Source organism: Kogia breviceps, chromosome 14 (assembly GCF_026419965.1).
Source record: "Kogia breviceps isolate mKogBre1 chromosome 14, mKogBre1 haplotype 1, whole genome shotgun sequence".
NCBI classification, from domain to species: domain Eukaryota; kingdom Metazoa; phylum Chordata; class Mammalia; order Artiodactyla; family Physeteridae; genus Kogia; species Kogia breviceps.
The window spans coordinates 37,763,914-37,778,867 of record NC_081323.1 but is presented as its reverse complement, the minus strand read 5'-3'; the positions used below and the strand labels follow the sequence as shown (position 1 = coordinate 37,778,867).

Below are 14,954 nucleotides of genomic sequence, written 5' to 3'. Positions count from 1 at the left end.
ATATCTCTGGAAGCAATGTGCTCCCATAAGGCAAAATTTAAGATGCTATGAAGCACTGAGCTGATCTCCCTGTGCTATGCGGCTGCTTCCCACTAGCTAGCTATTCTACGTTTGGTAGTGTATATATGTCCATGCCACTCTCTCAACCTTGTCACAGCTCGGTGCTTTGTGACCACTTAGAGGGGTGGGATAAGGAGGGTGGGAGGGAGGGAGATGCAAGAGGGAAGAGATATAGGAACATGTGTATATGTATAACTGATTCACTTCGTTATAAAGCAAAAACTAACACACCATTGTGTGTGTTATAAAGTAATTATACTCCAATAAAGATGTTAAAAATAAAACAAACAAACAACAACAAAAAAAGATGCTATGAAGGATTTTAGGGCTATGAATATCACGACTGGGCACTTTACTTTCCGTTTGTGACCAACGGTCTCTCTTTGGGGATAACTGTTCAGTCCCTTGTCACACACTATTGCCACTGTGGTTACACCACTGTGAAAATAAACGTTTGGTTTTCTTTCATTGGGAAAAGTAATGCATTTATATAATAAAAAATACAAATAGTTGCCAAAAATTATACAGTAAAAATATGTCCTTCTCACCCCAAAGCCCTTGTCCCTTAGTTCTGTTTGAAGGCTTCCACTGTTAAAATTTCTTAGTGATCATCTCACAATCATAATATGACTGTGGATGGAAAGCTTCCATTCCACTGTAAATTTATGTTTCGTTTCTCTGTACAACCTCCTTCTCATCCATGAGGATCACTGCAACCAAAAAACAAAATCTCATCCATACTGCCCAGCGAGGCATCTCCCCAGTTTTGACATTTGTTAATGAGCCTCATTAACCCTTTAACTAGACTCAATCTCCTTCTACTCCCAGTTTAATGTCAGATCAGCCCTACTATAGCCTCCACTCCCCAAACACCTAGAAGAAAACTTTTGACACTAGGATGCATAACTAACAAGAGCAAACCCCATTAAAATGAGATCATCCATGAAAAAAAGTTTCTTATTCTGTATTTAGAAATGAAAAGAATATGAATAAGGCTTTCTTGACCTGCTTGTATATAATTTAGAAGTTCTAGGTAAGATAAAGTACAGAGGAACTAGGGGCAAGTGAAACACTAGGGTAGGGTTACTTTAAAGCAACCAGTGATGGGAAATTCTGGCCAAGTCAGGATCTCTGGACCAGGTTCAGGAAAAACACAATAAAACTCCCCATAGCTTGTATGGATGCACCTACCTCTTCCCACATACACCAGTCAAAGAGATTCCATGACCAGTTTCTGAAAGAATTGCCATCCCAGACCACTTATCTTCTCTGCTTGGTATATGAATGAAAAGGCTGGATTCACAAACATCCATTTGCTGAAACTATAGGAAGGTGGGCTCTAATCACAAACTGGCCTAAACTGCTTTGGTTTTGAGATAATTCAGCTGGCCAGAAATGGATGAGCTGAATAACCATCAACTGTGTTCCTGACAACTTTAGTGAACCAGAAATTTTATTTCTCCAATAAATTTAAGCAATCTATGCTTGTTCTTCTGTAACATGAAGAGGTTGAATAAGACAATCTCCAAGGTCCTTTAAAGCCCTAAAATACTGTTAACAACATTATGTCAAGTGACAGGACAACAGTTATATAATAGGTATTTACCCTTCTGAGTTTATAATCAAATGTAACTAACATTATGGAAGTTGAAGGATTCAGTTCTGAGGAGACTTGGAGGTCAGCTATCAGATTGTTGAAAGTATTGCTAAAACAACATGGTTTAGCTCAGTGCTTCTCAAAGTGTGGTCCACAGACCAATAGCATCAACATACTAGGGAGCAAATTCTCAGGGTTCACTCTAGCCACACTGAATCAGAAATTCTCGGATTGGGATGCAGGGATATATATTCTAACAAGCTCTCCAAGTGATTTTTTATGCTCACTTAAATTTGCAAAGCAATGCTCTACAATGAAGTAAAAACATGGGCTATGGACTTTGGCCTAGATTTGAACACCAGCTCTGCCTCCTATGATCCAGAATCCAGGGTAAGTTCCTTAACCCCTCTGAGTTTCTGTTTCTTCACCTACAAAGTGGCAATAATAATAACTTACAAGGTTGTATAGGGATAAAATGAGATAACATGTTAAACAACTGGCACATAATCCAAAAAAATGTAACTCCCTTCCCGATTGAGAAGCAATTTCAAGAAGGAATTCACAAGTATTCTTCTTGGAATATGGATTTTACAAACCTTAGGGAAACAAAGGTCGAGAGCCTTTGGAGGGTAAGACCAACTACCCAATAGAAATATGCATTTTGGGTGTTCTAGGTAGTTTCACCTCTCATAGGGCGTTCAAGGCACACCCTAGGAAGAAACCTCTGAGACTTTTGGTCTCCTGCTGAGTGGTGCAGAGACAATGCCCCAGACTGGGCTACACACTAGATGATACATTTGACAGAAAAGTTGAAGTGGACGACAGCAAACATATATAAATACCTGCCTGTGATGTTGGCTGTCAGGTTTCTGAGCCTCAGAAAGTAGACATAAGAAGTCCTTGCAGTAACTGAAAAGTCAATAAACTATACAAGAAAATGGCACAGGAAGAAGAAAGAAGAGGTTTTCTAAGAGACTTTCCCATGTCAAAGAAAAACACAAGTGAGCATGTGCTGAGATTTGCAGGTGGTCTGGGAAGCATTTTTATTCTGTGTGTCAGGAAGGACAAATCTCATAGATGTGTGTTTGCCAATAGAGAACATAAGAATTCACTCCATGGACGGAAGGCAAGAATGGGATTTCGTGATCCGTCATAATACATCACTCCACCAGTAACACAGATATAAAAATGATCATTTTAGGCATCAATACACAAAGGCAAGGATAATATCTTAGAATCATCAGAATGAGAATACTACAGCCTAAGGGACCTTCCTGGCAGAATAGGAGAAACTACTGACTGCACCCAAGTCCTCTGTTCAAGAATATTTTAGACCTTCTACTAAACTTCTATCTGCTCTCATAGTCTTCTGGACTAAACCAAGATGGTGCAAGCTTATACACATGATGGGGCCCAATTAAATGGGAGGGAAGCATCTATGATAGTTACACTTACTGAGCATCTACTAAACAGTAGGCAATTTGAATAGATTGTTCAATTTCTCACAAGTCTACAACATAAGGGTTGTAAGCCTGATTTTACAGAGGACAATTAAATCTCACTTGATGCCAGTCAAAGGTAGAGACTAGGCTATGAGAAAGCTCACCTGACCTGCTGTTCCCCAAACGCTTTACATGGTTCAATGACAAGCAACTCCTACAAGAGCCACCTTCTGGCAAGAAGTTTTTCCCCAAAGGCTTTATGTAATCTTATCCAGGTGAACCCTGGAGACTGGAAGGACTGAAGATACTGGTAATGTTCTGAGAACGGAAAATTAACAACAAAAAGAGCTGAGCCACTCGATTTGTCTTCCAAATCAATTTGTGCTTGCTGAGGCTTGAAAGGCAACTTGCTTTTTTTCCCATCACCATTGAATGAAGCTATTTGTTAAGATGTGTTTATTAGACTTACATAAGAGCTCTTGGCCAAAGAATCAAACTTGAGTGAATGGGAAACAATCTTTATGATCTGTGGCTCTACCATCTTAACCATCACAGTGAAAGCTTTCATCAACACATCTAATTTTTAATTTCCATAGATGAGGAGGCAGCAGAATGAAAACGGATTTTAAAATCAGACACTTTTTTTTTTCAAATCACAGGTCTGCCTATGTTGAAGTATAATTTTCACAAACTTAAGAACACTAATTTGATAAAATATATAGAGAGCATGAGTCAAAAATTTATTTAACTTACAAATAAGGGAACCAGCAAGGTGGTAAAGCTGGTTCAGAGAGAATTTGCGAGATTGAGTACATATACAGACACCGAAAGAATGCTGAAATAAAATTGTTAGGTTAGATGCAAAACTGGCTAGTCCCACATGTAAAAAGACTAAAAACTTTGGAGTTTTTTGTTTGTTTGTTTGTTTTTGTTTGTTTTTGTTTTTATTTTTAACACAAAGCATTTACATCTCTATCAGACAAAGCTCTCTGAGTTTAACAAGTAACTTCAAGTCTGGTCCCTAATTAGTAGTGAATAGTAATGCAAATAGAGGTCAAAAACTTTTTCTGTAAAGTGCCAGGTAGTAAATATTTGAGACTTGTGGGCCAAATGGCTATCTGTGGCAACTACTCAACTCCACCACTGTAGCATGAAAACAGTCATAAACAATACATAAACAAATGAAAAGGGTTGTGTTCCAATAAAACTTTATTTACACAAACATGCTATGGGTCAGGTTTGGCTGGTAGAGCCAAGTTTGCCAACCCCTGCCTTAGAGAATTAAATCATCCTGAGTGGGCCTATCAGACAATGTTCCTGCAGGATTTTGAAAGAATATACAGGGATCTTTTGTATTAACTCCAAGGTTTGGGTAATTTTTCTTAGTGGTGCCTAGTTCATTGGACCTTAGCCAAGTTACTCATTTTCTCAATGTTCATGTCCTCATTTGTTGAATGGAGATAATTTTCAGGAGTCCTCAGGCTATTGCAAGCATTCAGTGGGTTATTGTTCAACAGATATTTATTCCTTCCAACCTCCATTTTATTCTCATTCTCAGGCGAAAATGTGAGAGATGATCTCACATTGTCTCTCACAAAGTCTATTCGAGAAAACAAAACAAAGCTCTTTGCTTAAGTTGCAGGCAGAGACCAACTGGCTGAAACGGCAGGAGGCTCAGGGAGTAAAGAACAACTTGTCCACAACTTTTCTTTTTCTCAGCCAAACACAGTCCTGCCTGTGATGTTCAATTTGGTAGTGGATTCTTTGGCCCAGCCAATACAAACATGGACTCAGTTACGACTTGCCCTCCTAGCCCAGATATGACTAGAACTATAAGAACAGCTCTGGAGAATGAAACTGCAGCCAGCCAGTGGCTCAGGGATTTTTTACAAACCAGGAAGCCACCAAATCCACCAGTCCACCTTATTTCCCCAGCTCTGTGAAGTTAACCAGTACACGTGACAAGCTTGAGTGACAAGCACATGGGTGGGGGTGAGGGTCATGCAGATAGTGATAAGGAAGGTGGAATTGGGTTTTATCCTAGAAAGATAATAAACCCATAGAGCTTTTTGAGAGAAATATATCGACTTACTTAGGAAGATTTCATCACGCAATGCCCTGGACAATGAATTCAACCGGTAACATGATGGGAGATAGATCTGTGAGGAAGGGGGATTGGGCAGAGAGAAAATCTGACCCATGGTGCAGTAATAAAAGAGGCCTTGGCTGACCCTGTGGGTAGCTCTGGGACTGGGACTGTCTTCTAAGTTGTCCCAGTTGAGGCAAGTAGGCCAGACCCTTGTGTCCCTGCATTAATCAGGCATGATCTTGGGAGACAAAATTCCCTACAGCTGAAGGAAGTTCCAATTAGGAGGAAAGCTATGACTATCAGTATCTATTGCTACCAGCACCTAGGGGACGGATACATTGCTCCTGAAGAGTAGCCACTGTGCCCATTCAGAGTGGATGGGGCGTTACATTTGCTCTACTACATTTCACCTGTGGAGCTAAAGAGAAAGTACACTTATTTATGCTAATTGTTGATGTTGATTATAGCCTTATCTGGCTATGCTCATAGCAAGGTCTATTAGTTATCTATCACTGTACAATGAATTACAAAAAAACCTAGTGGCGTAAAACAACAAATATGTATCATCTCACGGTTTCTCTGAGCCAGAAATCCAAGCATGACTTAATCTGGGTGCCTCGGACTCAGGGTCTCTCGTGAGGCTACAGTTAAGGTGTTGGCAGGGCGTGCTGTCATCTCAAGGCTTGATTGATGCAGGTCTGCTTCCAAGTTCACTCACACAGGTGCTGGTAAAAGGTCCTCACTGACTGTTGGCTGAATGCATCAGCTGCTTCTCATGTGGGTCTATATCTAGGACTACTGGCAACTTGGCATCTTTCCATCCCAAGAGCAAAGATCTGAGGGAGACAGGGAGGAGGAGGGAGAGAAAAAGACAGAGAGAGAGAGAGAGAGAGAGAGAGAGAGAGAGAGAGAGAGAGAGAGAGAGAGAGAATGCATGACCAAAGTCAAAGCCTTTTTATAATCTAGTCTTGTAAATGACACCCCATCACTTCTGCTGTATTCTACTCCTTAGAAGTGAGTTAATAAGTCCAGCTCACACTCTAGGATTGGTGATCTGAACAGGGCTTGAATGCCAGGATGTGAGGGTCATTAGGGACTATATTAGGTACCACATACCATATAGGGGAATAAAAACATTTTCAAAGGGAAATTCTCCAGACTATCCCCAAACTCAATCCATCAGATATACCTATAGAAATTTAAAGAAGAAAACCACTGTAGAACACACTGTGCTTATATCAGAACGATATCCAACTTACAAACATTCAAAGACTTAAACACACACACACACACACACACACACACACACACACACACACACACACACACACCAGTGCTACTGGTCTGCATGAGAGAATTACAGGAATTGAAAGCAAGCCTTAAGAAATTTGATACTGCTTGACATCCAAATGCATGATCACTGTACTCATTAACTGGATATAGAACAAAAATATTGGAACAAATATACTTAAAGTAAAAATAATTAGACGAAAAATATTTTCAAAGTCCATGAGGGGTATGAGGGAGAAAATGGTCCTTCACCACAGAACTTAAGAAGCCTTGCTACAGGTGACTTCATACCCTTGCCAGATGGACCACTACTGGGCAAAGGAGTCAGCTTAGACTGTGGGGAGAAAAGCATTAGACAATGAATCAGGAACTGTGTTCTTAGCTCTGCCTCTGATATTTCCTAAGAGGAACTGGATATCTCTTAACCTGTCTGGATTTGTATCCTGATCTGCAAAAAAAAAAAAAAAAGGAAAAGAAAAGCATCAACTGGAAGGTTCCTTTGAAGTCTAAAGGGCTTTAATTTGTAAAGTAGTTTGCTGTGTTTTGAGACAAATAAATTGTTAGTAATTTTTTGTGTGATTTCTACACATCCATCCAGAATCTACCATCTGCAGCTACAAAGAGTCCATCCAAGTTCACATACTTATATAAAAATAGTCCGTCTAATTAGGACTATTTGAGAAAATGCACAGATCCCTCAGCTTGGACACATATTGCAAGGTTTCCCTCTTATAGACCCTCACTACCTTATCATGGCTTCTTAAATGGCTCCAGAGACAATGTGGTAGAGTCTGTACGGACCAAAAGAGAAAATAGAGTGATGGTCATCTCCATAATAATAATAATAATAATATGAGTAATTTTCTCTAAGAAATAGTTTTAATAAAATTACTATAGGTTTTAAAAATTCTTTATTCAAAAATACTTTTATACTTAATATTGCTTCACAAATTTACTATTCTAGTTTTTCGGTTACTTTGGTCACTAAACTTCAGGAATAAATTAAATTCTACTTAGTGAAGATAGCTAGAGTTCTTTTCCATCTTGTTGTCCTCACACAGTAAATAAAGATTGCTCTGGGAAGCATAATAAACTTTAGGTTCCAGTGGCTTAAGTAGAACTGCACATTGTTCCTGTGGTATTGGCTTTCACTACTGTAAAATATCATACATGGTCTAAACATCTGCCAGCAAAGACTCCTGGGCGGTTGGTACAGACACCATCTTAACAGGTAAGTATCCTTAGATGTGTATATTTTTTTAGGTCAACACAGAGTCTTCTGTGTATATGCAGCATAATCCTGGGATGCATAATGGTAATTATTGTAATAATAACAGTCAGTCATGCATGGCTGTTCTACCCCAATACAAATGATTATTTGATTATTTGATCCCAGACATAGACCTTTACATTGGCTTCTCTTAAACACATCTAGCTGGTTTCAGTTATTTATTCTAATCTATAGAGGACATTTTGACTCATAATTCTACCAATAGCTTAACTCTCTCTCCCAGTCTTCATAATTTACAAATCTGATAAATGCACTTACTAAATCTTTATATTATTTATTGATATAAACTGTAAGAGGCCTCAACTTAGAGCCACATTTAGTTAAGCCCAGCCAATATCAGGAAATCCCAATCAACCTATAGATTAGCTAGTGAGAAAAATAAATACTTTTTCCTACAAAAAATCTGATAGGTCAATGTCAGAGATCAGAAACATCTTAGGAATTTTATTCAGGGATGGCATTGAGCCGTATACCAGTATACTCTTCAACTCACTCTATGTTCACACAACTGAAAGCCCACCTTCCCAGATTTAACTAAATCTCGTGTGTCCTGTGCAATCTTGTCAAATGCCTTTTAAGAAATCTAGATGCACTGTCTTAGAAAGAATCCTCTAAAAATAATAAATTCATTTGAAATGACTCATTCTTTGTCGACTGCATTTCAATGGCAGCATGGATAGAGTTTATATTTCAAAATCAAGTTACTATCTAATTTTTCTTTGCCAATAGAGGCTGGTGTTACAGAGCGTACACATTGGAAGTAGTGTAGGTAATGCCCTTTAGTAATTTGCAGTCTTGCAGAGAAGTTGGTATGGGCAAAAGTGCATGAAATATCAGAGAGAACGGCACAAATCCTAGGCTTTGGGAATTAAGATTGTGAAGAGAGTTTTTTCTGCCTGAGCCATCAGATGAAGCTTCCTTGCAGAGGTTGTAATTAGACAGTGTGTGTGTGTTACTTTGAGGTTCCCCAAAAGTAGCCCCTGATATATATGAGTCAAGTGCAAGTAGTTTATTTGGAAGGTGGCGGAGACCAGTAGAGAGGTAGAGAAGTGAGGCAGGAAGGGAGGGTAGTCAACAAAGTGTAGATAATAAGACATTTGGCACAGTGGGCAGCCTACATCCCAATGGGAAGCCCTGGGAAGCAGTGTTGAACAAGCACCTAAGACTAATTCCCTGCAAAGGATGAGGAAGCTGTGGTTTTGTACACCATTCCTGACACCCATAGGTTGAGGTTGCTCTTGAAAGAGGAGGTATTAATTCTCTGGCACTTTTTGCCTGCCTGTGCAAAGTCGGAACAGGCTTCATGGCCAGATAAAAGCCCTCGGGCAAAGAGAGGCAAGTACTAACAGCTGGAAGATGAGCCAGTGAGCATGAAATGGCAAAGGTGATGAGGAGGAATGCCATACACAGTGTGTGTGATTGTGGGGGGGGGCACGCCCACACACAAATAAAGAGGTACAGATGGAGAAGACCGTCCATGCTGAGAGAATAACAGTTTAACAGGAGCAAAGTATACATAAAAGTATGTAAGAGAAATTAGGAGACAAGAATGCATTAAAACCACATTTCCAACTGGTGAAATTGCTCTAACAATTTTCACAATGAGATTAAGAATTACAGATTTCCTCATCGCAGTACTGGCAAAATGCTGGTTGTTCCTGCTTAAAATGAAATAATGAAGCTAGAACTGATAAGGCAGTCAGGATTTCCCATCCATTCCTCCATTCCTGTATGAAATTCTGGCTGTCGAGATGGCAAGGGAAAATATCCAGTTCACTGGAAGGCATTTTGCTTTTCTCTGAACTCCTCTGCAAAGGTAAAATACTAGCAGTAAGGAAGGCAATCTGGTTATGTCCACTTAAATATGGATCCCCAATGCCCTCTGGTACTCACACCTTTTCTCACTTAAGCCCCAGTATGCGCCAAAATCCAGAGTTTAAAAATCTAGAGTCTAGATCCAATAAGCCCTTTGCTATTTGATAACAATTAGAAAGTGCTACTCTCCTAAGACATTAAAATAAGTCTTTTTCTACTTGGAGAATACTAATTTGAATTTAGTAAAAAAAACTCTGCAATTAGAACTCTATATATTTATGTGTGTACTTTCAAAATATTTTAAAAAATTAGATTGCCTACACATAAGAGCCAGAATTTATAAACCACTGATAAAACATAGAGTCTGGGTATAGTCCTCTTACAGAGCTTTCATATTAAGCTTTTGGTTCAGAATGATCCATAATGTATAGCAAATTAGGTAGCTCTTTGAGAGGGTTGGAGCTTATGATGACAGAGTGCCTGATGAATGCAGTGACTCAGGAAGGTGACCAGCAGGAGCATGTGGTAGGTAGCACACCAACTAGCAATTTTTTAAAAATCCAGCACCTTCTGGAAATAATACTTTTAAAAATTATTCCCAAGATGCCAGTACTGACAGACTTTGAGCTGGTCCCTCCTGGCAGTAAGCCACATTTTCTCTTTCTACACACAACATTCATCTCCTCCATGGCTTTTCTGAGACATCTCATCTTTGGCATCATCTTTTCTCATTGGTATCTGCTGCTCACCTCCAGTGGGCAGTAGATTGGTCTTTCTCAGTATAAATCTAATCATGGTACAACCATCTCCCACTTCAACACCTTCGGTGCCCCCCTTTTAGCAAAATTATCTATATTCTCTTTTAATTTTAGTGAATAATGTTGTCTTAAATTAGTTTTTTGAATCCATAGTCAAATGAGGAAAATATGAGCTGTAGGGATGTCTTTATTATATTAAACTTACTGAATTCTCAGAACTATACATATTCTGGGATTATTTTCTTTCCAGTTTTAAAGTTTGCAAGTATATTCTTAATGAAATGATGGTATATTAGTCAGAGAGTCTTGCTAAGGTACAGTAACAAACAAACTCCCTTATCTCAGAGGCTTAACATGAAAGTTGATCTCTTACTCATACAAAGTTCACTGCTAATCTAGCAGCATTCCCAGGAATCACTTTTCCAAGCAGTGATGCAGGGTTTCAGACCATTTGTTTACACCTTGTAGCAATGCCACTTGAAACATATTACCCTCCAGGGTCACTGTGCAGAAAGCTGGAAGATACTACAGAGCTATCCAAGTGTTCTTCATCGCTGTAATACTAGAATCCACCAGATTGCAGGATTTAGTACTGAATAAGCACTGAAGGAAAGCTTGGTTCTATTGATCAAGATAGTCATTGTTTATTTTAATCAGAGTTTTGGAAAGAGTCTCAAAGAATGGCTTAACTCTATTAAGTATATTGTCCTTTGGCTTAAGTAACTTAAAAGTCACCAATCTTTCAGCTCTTATCTTAATTCCTCCCTACAACCATCCCAGCCCATGTGATTGTTCAAGCTCCAGGCACCCCTAGAACCTAGTCCTGTTCCTCCCACAGCAGAAGGATTTAGGAAATCACTCCAACTTGTTCTGTACTGTGGGGCTTGTGCTGATCCTGTGATATTCCACCAAAAACACTAACAGAGTCCTCACTGAAAAAAATTGTACAGAGTTCTGGTGAGTTTGACTATGATTATGGCCCAATGGCATGATCCAGCAGAAGTTTTTAATTTACTGCTGGCAAAGTGAGAAGATAACCTACATGAAAACAGAGTCCATATTTGTTTCCTTCTGTAACTTTACACCAAGAATCTCTGCAGAGATGCAGGAGAGCAAAGAAAGAATTAAAGTAATAAGAGCTATTTTGAAAAATATTTGCAGAACTCAATTCACTTGATTACATTGCACACCTACTCTTTACAAACTATAACATGGATAAGGCAAGATCTTCCCATCTCTGGACTCACAATCAGATTGTGTGCTGGGATTACGAAGGAGAGGGACAGACCAGCAAAATAAATGGTTCTCTAAGAGAGGCACCGATACCGAGGTGTGAGCATGCAAGGGAAAAGGAAATTACTGACTCATCTTCTCACGTTCCATAACAGCTAGTGGCAAGTTGGTTTTTAAGTGAACCTTGATAAATTTGGAAAGATAGTCAGGTACCGAGCAAGACGTGATTTGTAATTCTTGGCACATTTTGTGTTATTGGCTCCCTGGGTCTGGGATGGTATTGGGAAGGGAAGTATCTATAAACAGAATGAATAATGTGTAACCATAATATATTCTCTGTTTATTTTTACATCAGATGTTTGGAATGTTGGCACTATTAAAAAACTAATTTAATTTTGATTCCCTTTTGAACCCATGATGTTATAATGCAAACCCCCCAAACGAGCCATATTCCTATTGATGAAAATTGGGTGCTGGTGCCATAATTAACCTAATGTGTTTTTGATACATCTCTTTTAATTAACAAAATCTTTGAAGTTTTCTGGCAATTTCTTATTTTATGAAAAGGCCAATAATAATAATAAAAAGGTACCCATCTGAAATTGGCCACCCAGTCTCATTCTTAAAGCTTTTCATCTTTGGATTGATTTGCATATCTCAACCTATTATGGAGATAGACAGATATTATTATACCCATTTTGCAGATGAGGAAATTGAAACTGAGAGCTTTAGAGACTTGCCCAAGCTGGTGAGAATGACTCCCACACCAAGACTCTAAAGGCATTTCCAATCACAATAATCATAGTGGTTCAGTTCCCGTAACACAGGATTTCTCAACCTGGGTAGTATTGACACTTGGGGCCAGATAATTCTTGATTGTGGGGGCCTGTACTGAGTATAGTAGGATGTTTAGCAGCATCCTCAGCCTCTAGGCCTAGATGCCAGTAGTGGTCCCTCAGTTATGACAACCAAAAATATCCCCTGAAGGACAAAATCGCCCCTGCTTGAGAACCACGGCCATACGAGAATCAGGATTCATGACAAATGGGTTCTCCTGTTTATACAGCTTCCTCTCTATTGGCTTTGTGCTGAGTCTTCAATTTCTTTAAAAAATTGTAAAAAATCTATAGTGAATTTACCTTTCACTATGGGCTGATGTCAGCAGCTTTCAGCTTACTGACTGCACAGTGAGAAGCCAAGCTACATGAGGACAGGAACCGCAACTGTTTTCTTCAAGGACTCTTTGCTCAGTGAATGGAAAAGCGGATCACTGGTGCCAACGGTGGACAACCACATTACACACTCTACACACAATACACAATTTCATTCTCCAACCATCTCTATGTTAGGTATTAAAAGGCCCATTTTACAGGTGAGGCAAAGTTTAGAGAAATTAAGTAACTACTATAACAATTATAAGTCATCAGCCTGGATTTAGTACCCAGGTCAGTCTAATTAGAAAGCCTTTATGGATTCTTTTATGCCAGTGTCTGCTCACATTGTAGTTTCATACAACTATTAGAATGTGAAATAAAGTTGGTTGGTCAAGACTAGCATTTTCTTTCTAATGACATAGAATGGAATGGAATAGAAAAGGATAGAAAATATCAACATGAATTATATGTAGTTACGTTAAGGTACCATTGGATGAAACTTTTGTTTCACTTTGTGTGTGTGTCTGTGTGTTAGTAGTTCATAATGCAAAATACACATTTTCCCTTGTGGGTCAGAAATATTTGAAAGACACTGCCATCCTTCCTATTATTTGTCTTCTAAGGGCTAGAAAATGTCTTATTGGCCTTCTCAAATTAATTCATTTATTAAATTGGAAGTTTGTTCTTCTACTAGTCCAGCCTATTTATCACTTTGTCTAGCTGGTATGCCTGTGCTTATATTAAATCTGGGGAAAGTTGAAGAATAGTCCTAAAAAGAGGATGTCATGGATATTTACCACGTCCAGGAGGTAGAAATACTAGTGTTGCAAACACACCCATTTGGAGTTTCCACTGGAGGATTACTGTGTTTCCAGCTTTCTGAACTTCCACTGATATGTCTTGTTTCGAAGGAAGCATTTCCCTTCTACCCCAGGCTCCAGTATTATTTCCCAAAGATACCCATGATCAGTGATCTATCAACAGAACTAAACAGGGAGTCAAATGGCAAAGGACCAGCATGTTTCATAGTCCCAGGTCCCCCTCCTCCCCCTCCTCCCCATCCCTCTCCTCCATCTCCTCCTCCTCCTCTTTTTTCTTCTCTCTCTCTCTGTCTCTCATCATCATCACACTCTTGTATATATGGAAGTATACCTATGAAAGAATTTAGAGCAGTTTGGTGGGACTAAGGACATCTGTTTTAATTCTCACGGATATTGCTAAGTTACTTTCTGAAGAGATCATAGCAATTCACTTTTACACTTAATGTTTGAATGTGTATTTTTCCCATAGCCTCACCAACATTGTATAATGAAAACCTTAAAAGTTATTTTGCCATTTTTAAGGTAGGAAATAATATCTTGTTGTTAATTTAGTTTGCATTTTTCAATTGTGTGTAAAATTGAACATCATTTCATTTACTGTAAATCCTTGTTTTTTTCCTGCTTACATCCTTGCTTCACCTTTTCTATTCATCTGATAGTTTTCTTGTTGATTAATAAAACCTCCTTACATATTGAGAGCATTAGATCCTGTAATATGCATTGCAAATCTTTTCCCTGCTTATTATCTCTCTTTTGCCTTTGTTCTTTAGATACTGAAATATTGATTTGAAAATTATATACATTTCCTACTACAAATTATATTACTTGTTACCAATGTTCTCTTCTGGAATTTAGTTTTAATTTCATTAAATAGTAATTTAAGGTGCAGTTTGTGTTGGGATAAAGAGAAAGACAGATCCAACTTTATTTGAAGAAAGACAAACCAGTTTTCCCAGAACTTCCTTTTATTTATTTTTTTGCGGTACGCGGGCCTCTCACTGTTGTGGCCTCTCCCGTTGCGGAGCACAGGCTCCGGACGCGCAGGCTCAGCGGCCATGGCTCATGGGCCCAGCCGCTCCGTGGTATGTGGGATCTTCCCAGACCGGGGCACGAACCCATGACCCCTGCATCGGCAGGCGGACTCCCAACCACTGCGCCACCAGGGAAGCCCCCAGAACTTCTTATTAAGTAATCTGACACTTTTTTTACTGATTTCAAATGTCTCCTTTGATACATTTTCAATATCCATCTGCATTTTGCACAATTTCTAGAATTATGAAAAACATTGATTGAAACATATGATTGCCAGAATGTCATTTTGCAAAAAGGAGTTAGTTATTCCTTTCACAATGATTTGAATTTTTTTCTGCACTGATTTGAATCCACAAAAGATGAAAGTTCATT

General features: G+C 38.9%; 1 long non-coding RNA gene across 1 annotated transcript in view; it reads right to left on the bottom strand.

Moving 5' to 3' along the window:
• Positions 1-5,402: 5,402 nt before the first annotated feature.
• The window catches only part of LOC136792471 (uncharacterized), a 28,134-nt gene continuing 18,582 nt past the window's right edge, over positions 5,403-14,954 (bottom strand). The window contains exon 4 of the long non-coding RNA XR_010836301.1: positions 5,403-6,024. This is a non-coding gene — a long non-coding RNA (uncharacterized lncRNA). The remainder of the gene's footprint in view (positions 6,025-14,954) is intronic.